The 20,279-nt window shown below is 36.9% G+C and overlaps 1 protein-coding gene and 1 long non-coding RNA gene across 2 annotated transcripts in view; both read left to right on the top strand.

Annotated features, from left to right (window-relative positions):
- AMMECR1 (AMMECR nuclear protein 1) overlaps window positions 1-20,279 on the top strand; it is a 127,933-nt gene that overhangs the window by 11,570 nt on the left and 96,084 nt on the right. The window lies entirely within an intron of this gene.
- LOC116531920 lies at window positions 10,001-12,942 on the top strand. The gene is made up of 2 exons (XR_004260641.1): window positions 10,001-10,497; window positions 11,242-12,942. It is a non-coding gene; the product is annotated as an uncharacterized LOC116531920 (long non-coding RNA).

Genomic DNA, 20,279 nt, shown 5'->3' on the forward strand with positions numbered 1-20,279 from the left:
GCGATCTCAGCTCACTGCCACTTTTGCCTTCCAGGTTCAAGCAATTCTCCTGCCTCAGCATCCCAAGCTGCTCGGATTATAGGCGTGTGCCATCATGCCCAGCTGATTTTTTTTTTTTTTTTTTTGTAAGTTGAGACAGGTTTCACCATGTTGGCCAGGCTAGTCACAAACTCCTGATCTCAGGTGATCCACCTGCCTTGGCCTCCCAAAGTACTGGGATTATAGGCGTGAGCCACTGCGCCCCGCCTGTTCACCCACTTTTAAAGGTGGAAGTGTTAAAGCATTTAAGGAGAACATCAATTTTGACAGTTTCTAAAGAATGTTTCTGAGGAAATGTGTTTTCTAGAGAGATGGAAAATTAGAAGATACGTTGCATAATGGAATATTATAAGTAGGGCCTTTAAGTCTATATGTGTATATATAAACCACTTCAGGTAAGCACTTCTTGAAATTGCTTCTTGTAGTATACACACTTGTTTCTAATAAGAGACTCATCTAAATGTGGCAGTGGCATCTGTGAAATAACAGATATGGTCAGGTTGCAGGTCTTGAATGTTGTTTATTTGGCCTGTTTTCTATATAACCAGTATGAGGCTCTGTATCATTAGCTAGGGTGTAGATATTTTAAAAATAATATCACTAAATTGTAATGCATCAATTTAGGTTTTGGAGCAGTATCTAACTTGTTCCATTTAGAGATGGCTTTGCAGTTCTAAACAAAAAAGTAGAATTTTTACTATGATTATCCCTTTGCTTACAGACTTTTAAATTGAATATTTGTTCAAGCCTTGAGTCTTTTTTTGCCAGTATTATCTTAAGACTGTAGTTGACATCAATACCTATCTCTTAGTCTAAGTAAGTACTGCTCTTAATATTATGACTAGTTCTAATATTTCATTTCAATAAGTAATACAACTGTTATGGGTAGAATACTACACTAGACTCTTTTATGAGTATGGATGAGAAGTCTATAAAATACACATAAACCATGCTTCATGTCTTTAAAAAGCTTGCAGTCATGTTGAAAAGACAAGACTCAGTGTACTTGCCATTGTTCCATCTGTGAGCTGCACTCATCTATAGAAGTAAATCGCCTTGCTGAGGAAATTTATATTCGAGTGCTACTTCTTTTGCGGCATTGAAAATTCTACTTATTAACAATCTTGGTGGCCCATACCGGGACTCCATTCCCCTCTTAGGGTGGTCTCTGGTTCTCTCTCGTGAGGAGGGTTGCCCCCCACTGCCTCCTTGCGGCGGCCTCATGAGTGAAAAGTCAGGACTAACCCTGTGTGAGGAATAAGCCCATACTCTTAGCAATGTGGAAACTGGCTAGCGACCTAGGGTAAAGGATCCTCACATACTGTGGCAACCATGCAGATCTGTGCACAGATTTGTGCACATATCAAGGAAGGAAATGCCCAGGAGCTGGCAAAGTATTTCCTTGGTGGTTGGGGCAGACCAAGGTGCCACCCCCAGAGTTTCCAGCACCAGCCTGGGGACCATGTCCTTGTCAAAAGTTGGAGAGAAGGAAAAGCTCAAACTGGCCTAGGAAAGACCTTACGTGGTGTTCCTAACTACTTAGATGGCAGTCTGGACAGCAGAAAAAGGATGGACTCCTCACACCCAAGTCAAAAAGGTGCCGAACCCTCTGGAGTCATGGGCCATAGTCCCAGGGGAAAACCCTACTAAACTAAAGCTAAGAAAGATTTAAAGCTTCTATTACTCTTTGTTCTGTTACTCTTCCTTCTTTCCTCTCTCTATTGCTGACCATCTAGTTATTAATGTAACAAAGTCAATTTTGCCTCAAGCTGTTACATTTAATGCTTGCCTTGTTATACCCTTTGGAGACTTGCCAAGTCAAAGACAGCTCTTCACTTCACAAAAATACCTCTGTCCTTCCTGGCTCTTCTCAGACTGGACATTAGTGAATTGGGACCATTTAGTCTTGGAAAATTTCAATAAGAGCCTAGTGTCAACCACAAGTCATGCCCCCTCAATACAGAGCTTTTATGCCATAGTTGGTCCAATGTCCTGTGGACCACTAAAGAGCAAGGATGGACTGCTCCAACTAGTACTTGCAGTTTCTTAAAACCATATATTCATTTTACTAAAGGGGTTTTCCCTCCCCATTGTCAGACAGATTACCATCTCTGCTCCCCAGAGCTCTTCCCTTTCATTAAGCCATTTCTATGATATAGGAACAGAAGTCTCAGGGAAGGACTCCATAGATCCTTTTAAAATGTGGTTTATTGCCTCCTCACTTCCTGCACCCCCTTCTCCCTCTCCTAAATTCTCCACTAACCAAACCTTCTCTTCTCATCTACCCAAGGATAAAACCAAAGTAGTTTCTGTAGAGGTTAAAGATTTAAAACAAACTATAGCAATTGAAACAAAGTATCAGGATGCAAATGCTTGGCTGGAATGGAGTAGATATTCTGTTTGCAAGCTAGGCAAGAGCAACTGTTACACTTGTGCCACAGCCAGGCCAGATACTCAGATTGTCCCCTTTCCACTTGAGTGGTCCTCTCATGGACCAGGCATGAGCTGTATGGTAGCTTTCTTCCAGAACCCCACACCCTGGGGTGATGGGTCATGTAAGACTCTTTCACTGTTTTTCCCTGAGGTTAAGAGCCCTGCAAGTCAGTCCCCCAAGGGCCATCTGGCCTCCAGCTGCCAATGTTAACTTTACCTTGTACCTTTCATGGCAGGGGGAAATGTTGGCATTCCTTGAAGACTTAACAGGGTGCAGTAAAACCAAGCCTTTTCAAGAGCTTACCAGTCAGTCTGCCCTTGTTCATCCCCAGGCAAATGTGTGGTGGTATTGCAGGGGACTATTGCTGGTTGCTCTGCCAAGTAATTGGAGCAGCACATGTGCTCTAGTCTTATTGGCCATCCCTTTCACCCTAGCATTCCGTCAACACGATTAAAAAAAAGAAAAGAAAAAGAAAATCATAAAAAAGAAGTGCCTCACATGGGCCCTTTAACCTCGATTTTTATATAAACATTATTGGAGTTACTAAATAAATTTAAAACCCAAGATCAAATCGATGCAGGATTTAAGTCAATATTTTCGTAGGCGAAAATTTAAAAATATAAATTAAATAATTACATTTATTATGATCAACAGTAGTTTATTAATTACACCAGGGATGCTGTCAAAGGGATAGCAGAAAAACTAAGCCAATACATGTTAAGGAATTTTGAAGAGAAAAAGTAAAGAAAACTGTAAAAATTCAAAATGGGGAGATTGTTAGCTATAGTGAACCCAAGTTTCTCTTCAAAGAATCAGTATGTCAGTATGTTCAGCTCACTTATTCTTTAATTCTCTATTTTAAAATTTAATTTCCTTGTAGTTTCAGTAAACAGCCTTTTCCACCAGTTCTAATCAGTATTTCACACCTGTTCCCCCTGTCCCCTGCTCTGTCCTGACTCATCCTGGTTACCTGTTCTGGTCACCTGCTTTGACCCCTGCTTACCTGCCCTGACCTGTCCGTAACCATCCATCCTGCCAAACTACCCACCCCGCCACTCTGGCTCGTAACCCTGTTCCCTTTAAAATAGTCTATCAGAATTAGACTAGACCTTGTGGTTTAACCCTAGCCAATAGGGGAATGACACAGCAGTAGGAGCGACCTCTGTCATACATAAGTACCCCTTCCCCTCCCTTGTCCAGGTGTGCACTTGCCATTGTTCCATCTGTGAGCTGCACCCTTTTATAGAAGTAAATTGCCTTGCTGAGGGAAAAAAAAGACAACAAGATTCATGAAACAAATAAGTCACATACGATTCAACAGCTAAATGAGTGACAGAGACAATGATGTCTGTAGGATTCATTGTTTGGATAGACTAATGTGGGCTAAGATTGCACAGGAGGGCTTTAGAGACAAAATAGGATTTATTCTAGGTAGAGCTTTCATAGATGGAGAAAGCAGTCTAGGCAGAGAAACGTCTTAGATACAGAGGTCAGGATGAACATTATACAGTGGTCAGTGAGTACCAATCAAAAGTAGGTTGAAGTGGGAGAGAACCTAGCAAACAAAGGGACCTGTCAGGAGACTAGCTATAACAGACATTGAGAAATAAAGGTCTACCAGTTGACAATTTTAAACTATTAATGGCCTGTGAATGGCCTCTTTCTTGGTAAAATTTCTCTTTTGTCTAGTTAATTATGTCTCACCAGCACCTTTAATGTTGTGAATGTCATGAAGCTTGGACAAGAGACTAGGAAATAACACAAGCAGGAGTCTGCTGTGTAGACAGAGTGCTTTCATTCTTCAGTAAACATTCAGCTTAAGTCAGTTAGATTAACATTGGTTATGTCACACTGCCCACGTGCCTTCTATGTTGTTTTTTTTTTTCTTCTGAACTTCAGTGTCTCAAACATGAAGTTAGAAAAATTGTCTAGCTACAAACTTATATAATTTAAAAATACTAATTATGATACAATTAAATGGTTTGATCACCGTTTTTCCTCCAAAAGTGAATGAAGCCATTTTACTTGGATATTGCAAATTTAATGGAGATATTTTAGGTACTAGGGATTATAATAATTTCAGGAAGATTGTAAAAATAGATTAGGCTAATGGGAATGATCCTTGTGGTTCTTCACATGAGCTTTAAGAATGCTACAACTCTAATAAACAAACTATATAAGCAAACTTGTAAAGGTTTCATACTATTATTTAGAAACAAAATTGTAAAATAGTTTCCTGAATTACATAGAGCAGCATATTTTTACTTTATGTTGAGGAATGATTATGCTTTGAAGAAAAAGCAAGCAAAATTCTCAGTATTTTAGCTGATGATTTGTCTTTAAGACATAAGTTTAGAACCTAAAACTTCTTTTTCAGTGATCACTGTAAAATCCTATTTTAGTAACTGCCTTCTGTTATTCCCCAGAATATGTTTTAGAATATAAGAAAATTATTTTCCAAATATGGGACTAATCTTTGACAGATTTTAAAGCATGATCATTGTATAGTATACTCAGGAAACAGAAAACAACACTAGCATAATGCTCACTAACTGTTCTCTATGTAGTCAGTTTATGTTTATAAGTAAATGAACTCTCCCTCATATCATAGTCTAGAATCTGCAATTTGAATTATATACCATTACAGTGAGGAGAAAAAAATAACAGATGTTAAAAGAAAATAGCGGTAGTACAATATTTTTTAATAAAAGTCGTTGAAGAAGAGATGAATGGTGACCCTATGTAATAATCATAGACTCCTGCCACATAATGGAATAGGAGGCCACATGGAATCCAGTGGTTCTTAGTACAGACCACATAGAGGTTCCTGATCACTTTTAATATCCACAAATCTTTATTAACAAAGGTGGATGCCCTCATCAGGGGAGTGGGAGGTAATTTTGTTTATACAGGATTTAAGTATTTAGATTTCAACTTCATTTTTCACAGACTTCAGACAACATGCATCTTAAATAGGCAGATATGTCCGTAGTGTAGAGCACAGGCAGAAGAAAAAGTCAGGGCTTTTCTGTTTTGACTGTGGCAAGAGAACAAGCAAACCCATTTTGAAGTGAAAAAGTGGATATAGGTCCGAGGGTCCCCAATTCCTGTCTCCGTTCGGCTACACATAGAACCTTTGCTTCTGTTTATTTCCACTCAGTCTAGAGAAATTCAGATCAGTTCTTACAAAAGAGGAGTACCAGTCCAGCACAGCCTCAGGTCCATTCATTTTCTCAGAATTGTTATATTTATTTAATCACTTTTTACTCCCAATCTCTCCCACCCCAAATTTTAAGTATAAATTTAGGAAAATCCTTCTCTCACTCCCTCTCTCCCTCCCCCCCCCTCTCTCTCTCTCTCTCTCTCTCTCTCTCTCTCTCTCTCTTCAAGACAGTTTTGCAATGGCGTGATATCGGCTCACTGCAACCTCTGCCTCCTCGATTCAAGCAATTCTCCTACCTCAGGCTGCCGAGTAGCTGGGATTACAGGTGCCCACCACCATGCCTCACTAATTTTTGTATTTTTAGTAGAGAGGGGGTTTCACCATGTTGGACAGGCTGCTCTGAAACTCTTGACCTCTGGCTATCCACCTGCCTTCCCCTCCCAAAGTGCTGGCATTACCAGCGTGAGCCACTGTGCCTGGCCTAGGAAAATTCTTCTCTTACCCCTTCTTCAACCTAATTTCTTTCTGGAGCTTTGCCATTTTCAAGAGCAATAATCTTGAATATTTGAAGGTTTGGTAGCACCTTCATTATAGAATTTTTACTATGTGAATTCTAGCAATGTTTACCACTAGCAAAGTTATTTACTGGTCCTGCTGGTTTTCCGTTTTGGGGCTGTGGTGGAATGATGGGAATGGGGAGGTGTAAATTTATGACTATCAAGTTTTTTTTCAAACAATGGATTTGGGTGTCTACAGGAGTGTATAAATACTGTCTAACTGGGTGAATTTTGGTTTCAGGGCAGTACAAATCTAAAAAGTTTCTAGAATTTTTTTCTAGGGTGATTTTAAAGCAGAGAATAAGTGAGATGTCCCATTGTACCTCCTCTTCCTGTGCCTTACCTCAAAGTAGGTATCTTTTTCTCTTATGTGTATAACTGAAACCATAAGATCATTGTGGATTTATTTGATATTGTTTGCTAGTTAGAGACTGACCTGGTTACATGTATGTGTATTCAAGATGGTAGGACTATGTGTTTATGGTTCTTAGTGAAGTATGGCATAGGCTTTAATAACCTGCTAATCTTTTACTCTATGATTCCATTCCTATGGAAGATTGGAATGCTTGAAAAACTATTTGGTACTATTTATTCCTTCTTTTTCTATTGTTTAGTTTTAAACTGTAGGTTTCAAAATGTTTAAATAATTTTTTTTTCCTAATATGTTTAAAGTCATGGGGTTTTTATTTAGTGTCTAAGAATGGATTTTAAGGGGTTGGCAGAGATAGTGAAAATTCATGCAAATATTTGCATAAGTGCATTTTTCTGATTAGAAGTTTCATATCTTTCCTCAGGTTTCCATAGAAGCTTTCTATACTGCCACGTTCTTTTTTTTTTTTTTTAATATGTATTTTATTGTATTTTAGGTTTGGGGGTACATGTGAGGAACATGCAAGATTGTTGCATAGGTACATACATGGCAATGTGGTTTGCTACCTTCCTCCCCATCACCTATGTCTGGCATTTCTCCCCATGTTATCCCTCCCCAACTCTCCACCCCCCGCTGTCGCTACCCTAGTTCTCCCCCACAGACCCCAGTGTGTGATGCTCCCCTCCCTGTGTCCATGTGTTATTGTTCAATGCCTGCCTGTGAGTGAGAACATTTGGTGTTTGATTTTCTGTTCTTTTGTTAGTTTGCTGAGAATGATGGTTTCCAGGTTCATCCATGTCCCTGCAAAGGACACAAACTTATCATTTTTTATGGCTGCATAGTATTCTATGGTGTATATGTGCCACATTTCTCCTGTCCAGTCTATCATCGATGGGCATTTGGGTTGATTCCAAGTCTTTGCTATTGTAAACAGTGCCGCAATGAACATTCATGCGCATGTGTCCTTATAATAGAATGATTTATAATCCTTTGGATATATACCCAGTAATGGGATTGCTGGGTCAAATAGAATTTCTGTTTCTAGGTCCTTGAGGAATCACCACACTGTCTTCCACAATGGTTGAACTAATTTACACTCCCACCAACAGTGTAAAAGTGTTCCTATTTCTCCACATCGTCTCCAGCATGTCTCTAGATTTTTTAATGATCGCCATTCTAACCGGCGTGAGATGGTATCTCAATGTAGTTTTGATTTGCATTTCTCTAATGACCAGTGACGATGAGCATTTTTTCACATTTGTTGGCCTCGTATATGTCTTCTTTTGTAAAGTGTCTCTTCGTATCCTTTGCCCACTTTTGAATGGGCTTGTTTTTTTCTTATAAATCTGTTTTAGTTCTTTGTAGATTCTAGATATTAGCCCTTTGTCAGATGGGTAGATTGCAGAAATTTTGTCCCATTCTGTTGGTTGCTGATTCACTCTAATGATTGTTTCTTTGCTGTGCAGAAGCTCTGAAATTTAATTAGGTCCCATTTGTCTATTTTGGCTTTTGTTGCCAATGCTTTTAGTGTTTTAGTCATGAAGTCCTTGCCTATGCCTATGTCCTGAATGGTTTTGCCTGGGTTTTATTCTAGGGTTTTTATGGCGTTAGGTCTTAAGTGCCACCTTCTTAAGAATATTCAAGGACTATCAACTAACATTGGCCGGGAAAGTACAAGCCTGTTTCTTAACACCCCTGAAATCTATCCTTGGACTGTAGACTAGGACCTTCTAATGGACTCCAGATTAAGACCCCCTGCAAGCTCCTCAAATATCTTATCCCCAGATAATGGTCACTATTTGACCTGTTTGGCAGCTCCTTGGGAAGGCCCCATTCATAAGTCTTGTCTTTATTTGATCTGACTCAGTGGAAAAGTCCTATCCACAGGACATTTGTTGAAAACAAGCAGCAGCAATTGTTTAATACTGCCTCTATCTAAGGTGGTTGACTTGTAGACCCTGTGGAAGCAGGAAATGAAGGCTAAAGCAGAATTGTAAACTGTCAGAGCATTGAAGGCATACCCAACACAGGGCCCTTTGGCAAAGGATGAAAGATCTCTTGGTTCAAAACATTTTAGAAAATATGTCAGTCATTAGCTGACCACTAAGTAGTTGAACAGATACTTCAATGAACACACATGACAGGGAATATAGGCTTTACAGAACTAGTCCAGGAAAGTCACTAAACAAACAGTAACAACAAACCTTGGGGGAGAAGAGATCTGATATCCAAACTTTCTACTTTATATTGTTTAAAATGTCTAGTTTTCCACAAAAAAATAAAATACAACTAACAGTAAACTGTGGCACTTATTTCAGGTACATAAGCAGTCAATAAAAACTGTCACTGAGGAAACCTAGATATTGTGCTACTAGGTGAAACTTTAAATCAGTTATTGTAAACCTATTCAAAGAACTGAAGGAAACCGTGGCTGAAGAAATAAAAGAAAGTATGATAATATTAGACATATTAGGAAAGAAAGAAACATTTATCTAAACATATTGGAAACTATAGATAGCTATGTGGTGGTGTGCTGGAGGATAAATGAAGCCACAGGGTAAACATAGTGTCTTTTCTTGGAATGTCAGATTTTCAGAATTAAAACAAAGCATAAATTTGATATTGAAACAAACATAGGTATGTTATAATGTAGACTGTAAATTCACAAAAATAAAGCATTATGAAGAAATTTGCCATTTGTGATGGGCCACTTATGGTAGCACTCAATTCCTACTTATTTCATACCTTTAATTTCTTTTCCTAAGGTGTAAGTCAGTTGAAAAGTTTGAAAAGTCTAATTTAATGATGTGTTGATTCAGTGATTATGTACCAAGGACAATCCTATGTTACAAACAAATGGGCATTTCACAGATAAGAAATAACTGTAGTAGAAAACCGATTTCCACAGTATACTCACTAATTGACTATTGTGCTATTTTCATATTTTGAATATCCTACCTTTGGTGAACAAAAGTAATACCTTTACACCCGAATTGACATTTCTTCAAAAAAGACATGCAAATAGTTTCTAAGATAGCTAATAGTTATAGTAAAAAGTGCTCAACATCACTAATCATCAGGGAAATGCAAATCAAAACCACAATGAGCCTCACACCTGTTAAGGATAGCTGTTATCAAAATGACAAGAGATAACAGGTGTTGGCAAGGATATGGACAAAGGGAACCTTTGTACACTGTTGGTTGGGATGTAAATTGGTATAGCCACTATGGAAAACAGTTATAGAGGTTCCTCAAAAAATTAAAAATAGAACTATATGATCAATCTAGCAATCCCACTTCTGGGTACATATCCAAAAAAAGAAAATAACATATTGAAGAGATATCTGTGTTCCCATGTTCATCACAGCATTATTCACAATAGCCAAGATAACAACCTAAGTGTCCACTGACAGAAAGTGAATAAAGAAATATATAAAATGGAATATTATTCATCCATAAAAGAAGGAAATCCTGTCATTTGCAACAACATGAGTGAACCTGGAATACATTATGCTAAGTGAAATAAGCTGAACACAGAAAGACAAATACTTTATGGTCTCACTTTTTATGTGAAGTCTAAAAAAGTGAGACTCATCAAAACAGTAGTATGATGGTTGCCAAGGTCTGAGGGGTAAGGGAAATGGGGAGATACTGAGCAAGGGTACAAACTTTCAATTATAAGATGAACAAGTTCTTAGGATCTTATATACAGCAAGGGTGGTGATGGGTGTGATAATTTAATTGTGAATATACACAGTGTATACATATAACAAATTTTGTTGTATACCTTGATCTATAAAATCTTTACTTTTCAATTAAATGTTTTAAAAAGGGAATACATTTCTTGTTTTGAAAATGCTTAATGTGTCTTTTCTTACATTAATGTAATTTAGATGAAGAAAAACAGATTTGAAGAAGCCTGAGCCAAAGGAATGTAAGTTATCTTTGAAAGCGCAATTTCCCTCATGAAGTATTTTATGGTAGACCTGTTTATCTCATAGATCTGAGTCAAAGCTAAATTTAACACATTAGACTTTAACTTATCCAAAATTAATATGTTTTGTCTAAGAACCAACACTAAAACATTTCCTTATGTTAATCACCAACACTAGAAAATTGCTTTATTTTTTTCAAAAACAAAATTTTGTATCACTTCTAGAGTTGTTGCATAGATTATAATGCGAAGGAAACATACAAACTTAGTGAAATGATAGGATAATTACCAACTTAGTAATTCATCCACACCTATTAGCTTTAAAATATACAAGTTTCAAATTCTTCAAATTAATTTCTTAATTAAATTTAATGTAAAATATAAATAAAATAATTAAGTGAAAAGTATTTAATTAAGGACCTTAATGGTTGCTTATAAATTCCTGAAATTGCAGATTTTAGGTCCATGGAGTCTAAAGATTTATAGTAATGAAAACATATCATGTTATTTGCCTTTATAGTGTGCTCATGGTGTCTTTTAAAATATGTATAGAACATTGAAACTCTGCATAATTGATAGCATAAATATCACTGAGACTACTGTTGTTGATTTTCATGAGTGATTTCCTCTGTATTATCTGCTTTATTTTAGTTGATTTTCCAAGAAAAGTTCTTAATGACTTTGTAATAACTCTTAGAGTATTTTATTCATTGTGATTGACACTCAATATTTTTCCTCTTGCAGCATGACTCCCAAACCCAGAGTCTCATATACAATTGTAGGTGCTACATTAAGAGAAACAGGACAGGTATCTAGAAAGTATCTGTTCTTTTTTTTTTTTTTTCCTTACTCTTCTCTCTCTCTCCTACATCAGCCACACATAAAGGTGTAAGGTTGTTTTCATATCATACCTGCAACTAAACTCATTCAGGACTCCAGAAGTTTGTAAATGGGAAACCACTTGTAGTTTAACATATCCTAATCTAGTATTAGGATCATGCTACCATTGTTGTCAAACTTTCTCAAACTTGTAATTTGTTTTGGCATCATTATAATGAATAATCAATTGTATGAGATAAAATAGTAAATGTTCTAGTAAAATGCATTTTAAAAATGTTTGGTTCCTTATAAGACTCAGACCTTATAATGACCATTTTCTCATTTCATCAAAGAAATACACTGAGACCTTAGTAACCTTCCTTCTGTTTAGTTATGACTCCGGGCATTGAACTAGATGCGTTGCAGTCAGTCTTACCATGACTAGAATCATTTATAGTCTCTCATGTTCTTTTATTTAAAATTAAAGTATGTGAATCTTTTAAAAAGCAATATTTTAAAAATAGTTGAAATACAGCCAAATGTTTATAACAATAAATGCTTTTTTAATTGCATCTGTTCTCAAAAATACATTTATTTCCCTGTGGTCAGCAAAGGTAAAATAGAATATAAATCAAAGCTTATCATATTTTCTCTCTTCTAATTCTATAGATGTTTATGGACTTTACCTAGCAGCTTATCTGCACATATCACCAGATATCCCACATATTTTGTTAGGCAATTTTAAGAGCTGATGGTTACAACCTTTTAAGAAGACACCAATACCAGAATGGTTTTCAAACTCAAGTAAAGAGCGGATTTCTGGAATACTAATGTAAGGACTTCAGAAAATCTTCTTCTCTATAAAAGCAATATCTGACAACAATTGTCAAAAACAAGTTTTTCAGATTTCTAAAAATAGCCCAAAGCTTCCAGCAACCCAAGGAGCATTTATTCAATAAAACAGCTGATTTTGGGTTAAAAAAAAGTTAGCTTTGTTGTACTTTAACTTGCCCTAATCCAATCAACGTTTCATCAGATCCACAATATCCCCAGAAATTAGTAACCTTGCATCCATGGTAGCTGTGAAAACTTGCAGCCCCTGGAGAGGTGCAAGCTCCTCAAATATCCCCAGATAGTTGTCTCTATTTGACCTGTCTTGCAGCTCTTTGGGAAGGCCGTATTCATGAGGCTTGTCTTTATTTGATCTGACTCAGTGGAAAAGTCCTATCCACAGGACATTTGTTGAAAACAAGCAGCAGCAATTGTTTAATACTGTATCTGCCTGAGCTGGCTGAATTTTAGACCCTGTGGAAGCAAGAAGTGAAGCTAAGGCAGAATTGTAAACTGTAAGAGCATTGAAGGCATACCCAACACAGGGCCCTTTGGCAAAGGATGAAAGATCTCTTGGTTCAAAAGATTTTAGAAAATATGCCAGTCATTAGCTCATCACTAAGTAGTTAAACAGATACTTCAGTGGACACACATGACAAGGAATATAGGCTTTACAGAACTAGTCCAGGAAAGTCACTAAACAAACAGTAACAACAAACTTTGAGGGTGAAGAGATCTGATTTCCAAACTTTCTACCTTATATTGTTTAAAATGTCTAGTTTTTAACAAAAAAAAATTAAAATACAACCAACAGCAAACTGGTACTTAATTCAGGGACATACGCAGTCAATAAAAACTGTCACTGAGGAAGCCTAGATGTTGTGCTTACTTAGATAAAATTTTAAATCAGTTATTGTAAACCTATTTAAAGGACAGAAGGAAACTATGGCTGAAGAATTAAAGGAAAACATGAGAATGCTCTTACCAAATACCAACAGAGAAAGAGAGAAGTTATAAAAAACCAAATAGAAAATCTGGAGTTGGAAATTACAATAGATGAAATGAAAAGAAATTATTAAAAGGATTCATCAACAGATTTCAGCTGATGGAAGAATCAAGAAATTTGAAGATAGGTTAACTTTTGTTATCATATGTGGAACAAAAGAAAAAAAAAGGGTAGCAAAACCTAAGAGACTTGTGGGGCACCATGAAGTATACCAACATATACATGGTGGAGTCTCTGAAGGGGGTAAAAGAACATTTGAAGGAATAACAGCTGAAAACGTCCCAAATTTGTTGAAAATATTAAATATAACATCCAAGAAGCTCCATATACTCAAAGTAGGATAAACTCAAAAGGATTCACACCCAGACACAGTGATAGTCAAATTGTTGAGAGAGAAAAAAAGATTCTTTTTTTTTTTTTTTTTAAGACAGTCTTGCTTTGTCGCCAGCTGTCAGGCTGGAGTACAGTGGCATGATCTCGGCTCACTGCAACCTCCGCCTCCCAGGTTCAAGCAATTCTTGTGCCTCAGCCTCCCAACTAGCTGGGACCACAGGTGCATGCCACCACACCCAGCTGATTTTTGTACTAAAAGTAGAGACGGGGTTTCATCATGGTCTCTATCTCTTGACCTCATGATTCGCCCGCCTCGACCTCCCAAAGTGCTGGGATTACAGGTGTGAGCCTTCTGGCCCAAAAAGATTCTTAAAAGCAACAAGAGATAAGGGACTCGTCATGGACAAGGGAGCCTCAATATGCCTAATAGCTAATTTCTCATCAGAAACTGAGTTGGAAGGGCAGTTGGATGAAATATTCAAAATGCTAGAAATTAAGACTGTCAACCAAGAATTCTATATCTAGCGAAACTATTTTTTATAAATGCAAGATAATTAGGACATTCCCAGATAAACAGAAACAGATAATTTGTTGCTGCAGACCTGTTTTGTAAGAAATATGAAAGGTAATCCTTCAGGGTGAAATGAAAGGAAACTATTAACTTGAATGTACAGAAATAAAGAGTACTTGTAAAGGTAACTATATAGGTAAACATAAAAGACAGTTTAAAGGTATGTTTGTTAATAAGTCTTTGATTTAAAGGATAGCAGCTGCATAAAATACAAAACTAATTGGCTTATTTCATATAAAAATATAATTTGAATGACAGCAATAGCACAAAAGAGGGAGAGGGAGGGAACAGAGCTATAGGGGAACAGAATTTTTGTATATTATTGACACTGGTTGGTATTAATCTGAACTAGATTGTGTTAGGTTAAAATGTTAATTATAATGCTTAAGGCAGCCATTAAGAAAGAGACTCAAACTAAAGTAAAGGATTGGTAGTTAGCTTTAGAAATTTCAGTGCTTTGGTATGCAGATTAGATTCTGAAAGTGAGGTTATGGATTATTTCCAAAGTTAAGCTTTCGTTGGCAATTTCATATGTTGTAAACATGTATAAGTATATTGCCTAAGTAGAATATTTGGTACCTTTCTAGATTAACTGTACTAAAATACAGAGAAAATGTATAATAATTAATTCTCAGCACATTTTCATGAGTTATGAATTTATTCTTGCTCCAGTTTTTGAAATGAGAAGACTATACCAAAGAGAATTTAAACTTTGCCTGCTTCTTCCAAGTATGATTTCTAATATTGTGGGAGTTGCAATACTCAAGTGTGGTTTAGTTACATGTCCCTGCCCTCTCCTATAAGGTGCTTAATGATATTTATTTTTTATTTTAAAGTTAATATCTTTAATAATTCCATGACACTTCTCAAGAAACTGAAGACAGTTAAAAAATCTCTCTGAGCTTCTCTGCCTTTCTTTCAGAACAATTTCAAGAGATCTTCAGTCTGATGTGAATTGTCCATCACTAAATGTATACAGCTATTGCCCAGAAAGTTGTTTTAGCTCAGGTGGAGTCTCTAAATAAACTGAAAATTTTTTTTCTGAAATAATTACGGCACATCAATAAAACTGTTGAGTCTTTTTTTAAATAGAGGTTTCTGGATTTTAGAATTTAGTTATCTGTTAATGAGCAGATTCAATGCATCCTTGAAAAAATTAATTCAAGTATTTTTTAAATTTACTATACCTAAGGCAGCGTGGGAGATTCAAAGATGGAAGAGATGTGGTTTCTGCCCTCATCAAGACTTACTATTAGGTTGGTGCAAAAGTAATTGCGTGTTTTTCCATTAAGGACAAGTGTAAAGAGTTGTAATACGAAAAAGAATTACCTTTTATAATGGAGTTTAAGTATAACCTATCTCACCTAATGAATTACAGAATAACAAAGTTCAGTATCATAAATACCATTATAACTTACATTATAGTATTGATTTGTTCCTCTGGGGAGAAAATCAGCTTTCCTTTTAGCTTGGTTTGAGTTCTGTTTATTTGAGAAAGAACTACCGTGGCAGACCAAACGAATAAAAGCTTTCAGCAGTTTTTAATGCATCTTGAACCATCTGCTATTAACACCAAGCCAGTACTGCAGTGTTTCTGGAGCTGGCTGTCAGGGTCAGCAATGTCCAGCAGATAAAACAAGATTCCTTGTGTAGGAAGCTATTGAACTGGTACTCTCAGAAGGGACTACCATCTTCTCCCCTCTCCCTGCTAGGGACCTTAGTCTCCTTATTTAGCATTTGTTTACCAAGTTTCAAAAGAGTTAGCAATTTTTTAGAAATGTTTTAGCTTAGATGCAAGGTGTACATGATTGAGGAAGGGAGAAAGGACACAGTGCTAATATATAGATAGAAAAAGTGCTGATCTCACCTCCATGAAGACAGAGCAACATCCACAAGGGATGAGGCTTGGTCTAGTTATAATAGCATAGTTTCTTTCTATAATATGCTTGGAAAACTACCCTCAAAACAAACCCACTTTACTATTTTAAGCAAATTAGTTTGGTTTTAAATCATATTTTAAAAGTTATTTAATTTTTAAATTATGAAATTTTAATTAAATGAACTGTCTTCAGAGATAATTGACCTAGATAAAAGTAACTGTGGGAATACTGTGATAGATAAGGCTCCCCTGCCCTTAAGAAGTTTATACTCTAGTATGAGAGATAAGTTATATAATTCAGATAACTAATACAAGTAAGTAAGTACCTTATATAGGTATAAACAAAGCCTCTAGAAGTTACAGGATGATGACTGTAGATGGGAGATTTTAGCTAAGATGTCTTATGAGTCATTGGGTTCACAAACATAGAGATATTAAGATAAAAAGGAAATGTATAAATCATATTTCCATGAAAAATCCTGCCTTCACTAGAATAAGCCTCCATCTTTTTCAGCATTGATATTTAGGGATAGACAGTTGTTGACATGACGATGACTTATGCTAATGAGTTAATTTTTAAAACATCATTACAGGGGCAGAGTGAATGGTAAAGAATCCTTCTGTGTCTGGGTTTATAAGAGTAGGTCAAAAGGAATGGCCAGGATAACACGTCAGATGAATTCAAGAAAATCAGGTTCCCTAAATGTGTCAGACTTTGTGACAGGTACAGGTAATACTATGGTCCTTTGCTCTTCAGTAGCTCACAGCCTAGCAGGAGAACTCAGAATGCTATATCATTGGAAGACCTTATCCCTAAATCCTATCCCATGATCCCTGGACCTTCTAAACTAGATGAAGGAGTATATACCAGATGGTGGGGATACTTTAAAATCTTCTGACAGGAAACTGTTCTCCTGGAATGAACTTTTTTAAAAAGGTAGTATACTCATCTGGTGTGAAATCCGAACACAAGATGACAATGAGATGTAGATGTCCCTCTGACTCCTGTCTCCCAGCTACCTAGTTGCCCTTCACAAAGGCAACAGCTGCTGCCACCAATTTCTTGTGTATCTTTACAGATATAGTCTATGCATATGCTGTTAGAATTTATGTATATATGCATACCTTTTTGTTTTGCATAAAGAGTAGCATACTATACGCAGTTTTCTACATATATTTTGCAGTTAATAGACAATTCTAGAAATACATTTTATTTTATTTTATTTTATTTTGTTTATTTATTTATTTTTGAGACTGGGTCTTATTCTGTTGCCCAGGCTGCAGTGCAGTGATTCTCCTGCCTCAGCCTCCCAAGTGGCTAGGATTACAGGTGCACGCCACCACACTCAGCTAATTTTTGTATTTTTAGTAGAGATAGCATTTCACCAGGTTGGCCAGGCTGGTCTCGAACTCCTGACCTCCAGTGATCCACCCACCTCGGCCTCCCAAAGTACTGGGATTACAGACATGAGCCACAGTGCCCGGCCTGGAGATACGCTTTAAAAGACTATTTTTTAGAGCAATTTTGGCTCACAATGAAAGTGAAAGGAAGGGCCGGTCGCGGTTGCTCAAGCCTGTAATCCCAGCACTTTGGGAGGCCGAGGCAGGTGGATCATGAGGTCAAGAGATCGAGACCATCCTGGTCAACATGGTGAAACCCCGTCTCTACTAAAAATACAAAAAAATTAGCTGGGCATGGTGGTGCATGCCTGTAATCCCAGCTACTCAGGAGGCTGAGGCAGGAGAATTGCCTGAACCCAGGAGGCGGAGGTTGCGGTGAGCCGAGATCGCGCCATTGCACTCCAGCCTGAGTAACATGAGTGAAACTCCGTCTCAAAAAAAAAAAAAAAAAGAAAAGAAAAGAAAAAAAAGTGAAAGGAAGGTGCAGAGATACACCATATACTCCTTGCTCCCACATGTATATAGCCTCCCCCATTAAAAACATCCCACACCTGAGTGGTACATTTGTTATAATTGATGTCCCTACATTAACACATCATTATTATACAAACTTCATAGTTTACGTTACTGTTCATTTTTGGTATTGTACATTCTAAGGGTTTAGACAAATGTGTAGTTATATGTACCTACCAGTATAATATCATAGAATTTTCAATGTCCTGAAAATCCTCTGTGTTCTACCTATTCATTTCTCTCTCCTTACCACTTATCTTCTTACTGTCTCCACAATTTTGCCTTTTTCAGAGTGTCACATCATTGGAATCATACAGTGTGTAGTGTTTTTAGATTGGCGTCTTTCACTTGGCAACATGCATTTAAGTTTCTTCTCCATCTTTCCATGGCTTGATAGTTCATTTCTTTTTAGTGCTGAATAATATTCCATTGTCTAGATGTACTATAGTTTGTTTATTCATTCACCTACTGAAGGACGTGTTGTTTCCAGGTTTTAGCAATTACAAGCAAAGTTGCTATAAACACCATTTTCTGTGGGTTTTGTGTGGACATAAGGTTTCAACTCCTTTGGGTAAATACCAGGGAGCATGATTGCTGGAGTGTATGGTAAAAGTATGTTTAGTGTTGTAAGAAACTGTCAAACTGTCTTCTAAAGTGGTTGTACCATTTTGCATTCCCACCAGAAATAAATGAGAGCTGCTATTGCCGCATATCCTTGGAGATGCTTCTGTATCAGCACACCTGCAAATCCTGGTTCTTTTCTTTTAAAAAACTATTTATTTTGAAATAATTAAAAGCTCACAAGAAGTTGCAAAAATAGCGCAGCAAAATCCTGTGTACCCATCACCCAACTTCCCACTGGTGATATATAACTATAGTGTATTATCAATACTAAAATATTGATTGTCACAATATCAACTAGACTGCAGCACCTGTTTCTTCTTAATGCCTGCAAGATATTCCATTGTATGGGTATTTTATTTAGCCAGTCCTTTATCGATGGGCATTAAAATTGTAGTATTGCTGGTATAGGGAAAGATAGGAGACAATAAAATCTGTGTATTCAGGGCCACTGCTAGCATTTACATTGCTTTTGTGTGAATTAGAAAAAAGTGTCCTCTCTGGCTGGTTGTAATCCCATAGGCACATGGCTTGAGAAAGTAGAATATAACCTAGATAACTGTTTTTAGCACCTCTGCATGTATATCTCTTTGTGCATAAGTGGGAATACATATGCAGGATAATGGAGTGTCATTTAAATTCTGCAATATGACATCAGTGTTCCAATGTGAAACTTTGAAGCTGTCCCTTTCAGATTTAGCATGTGCTCCCATCCTCCCGTCTTAACCTTCGTCACCTCTCTTTAGTACCTTTGGTCTTGTATATTTTCTATTATTATTATTATTATTATTATTGAGACAGAGTCTTGCTCTGTCACCCAGGCTGGAGTGTAGTGGTGTGATCTTGGCTTACTGCAACCTCCGCCTTCTTGGTTCTAGCGATTATCTTGTCTCAGCCTCCCAAGTAGCTGGGACTATAGGCGCGCACCACCATGCCCGGCTAATTTTTAAAATATTTTTACTAGAGACAGGTTTCACCATGTTGGCCAGGCTGGTCTTGAACTCCTGACCTCAAGTGATCTGCCCGCCTCAGCCTCCCCATGTGCTGGGATTACAGGCGTGAGCCACCATGGCTGGCTTATATTTTCTATTATTTATGTATGTGTGTACCTCCCACATTGGATAGTAAGCTGCTTTGATGCCAGAGGCCTCCTGTCTTCATCGTTATATTTTCTTTTTTTTTCATCATTATATTTTCTTTCCCTTCTCTTCCCCACTCCACTATTATCAATCTACATAGAACATTGTTTTTATAAGCATGCTAAGTGAATTTTTGTTTAAACATTTTCTTAAGGTGAGGAAGTTAAGAGGAGTGAATTTTTAAATCTGCCTCTCAGTACTTCAAGAGGTATCATGAAATTTTTTAACCAAAATCATTTTCAATTAAACTACCCACACACTCCACACTTGTAGGAGAGAAAAAGAGTGTGTTATTAAGTCAACCAACTAATAATGTGTTGCTGCAGTTTCAAAAACATTAAGCATTGTAGTATTGAAGAAAATAAGCTAGTGGACCTTGTGACATTGCAAGCAGGGAAGTACTTTATATGTATTGTACACTCATGTTCAATAAGTAGAATTCTGAGAAGTTGCATAAATCTTGTGGCCTAAAAATTCCAAATTTCATCAACTCTTCTATATGCCATTGATTTAGAAGGGAAATTGTCCATTTTTAACACTGGCCTTTTTATTACTGTTAAGCACCAGAAATGTTTTATAAAATTTTAATTATATTAAATATTTCACTAAAACTTACATCATTGGAATCATATGTGGTACATATCAGGACTGCTACAGATATGTGAGAAT

Source organism: Sapajus apella, unplaced genomic scaffold, assembly GCF_009761245.1.
Source record: "Sapajus apella isolate SASKATOON/1434 unplaced genomic scaffold, GSC_monkey_1.0 scaffold73, whole genome shotgun sequence".
Lineage (NCBI taxonomy): Eukaryota > Metazoa > Chordata > Mammalia > Primates > Cebidae > Sapajus > Sapajus apella.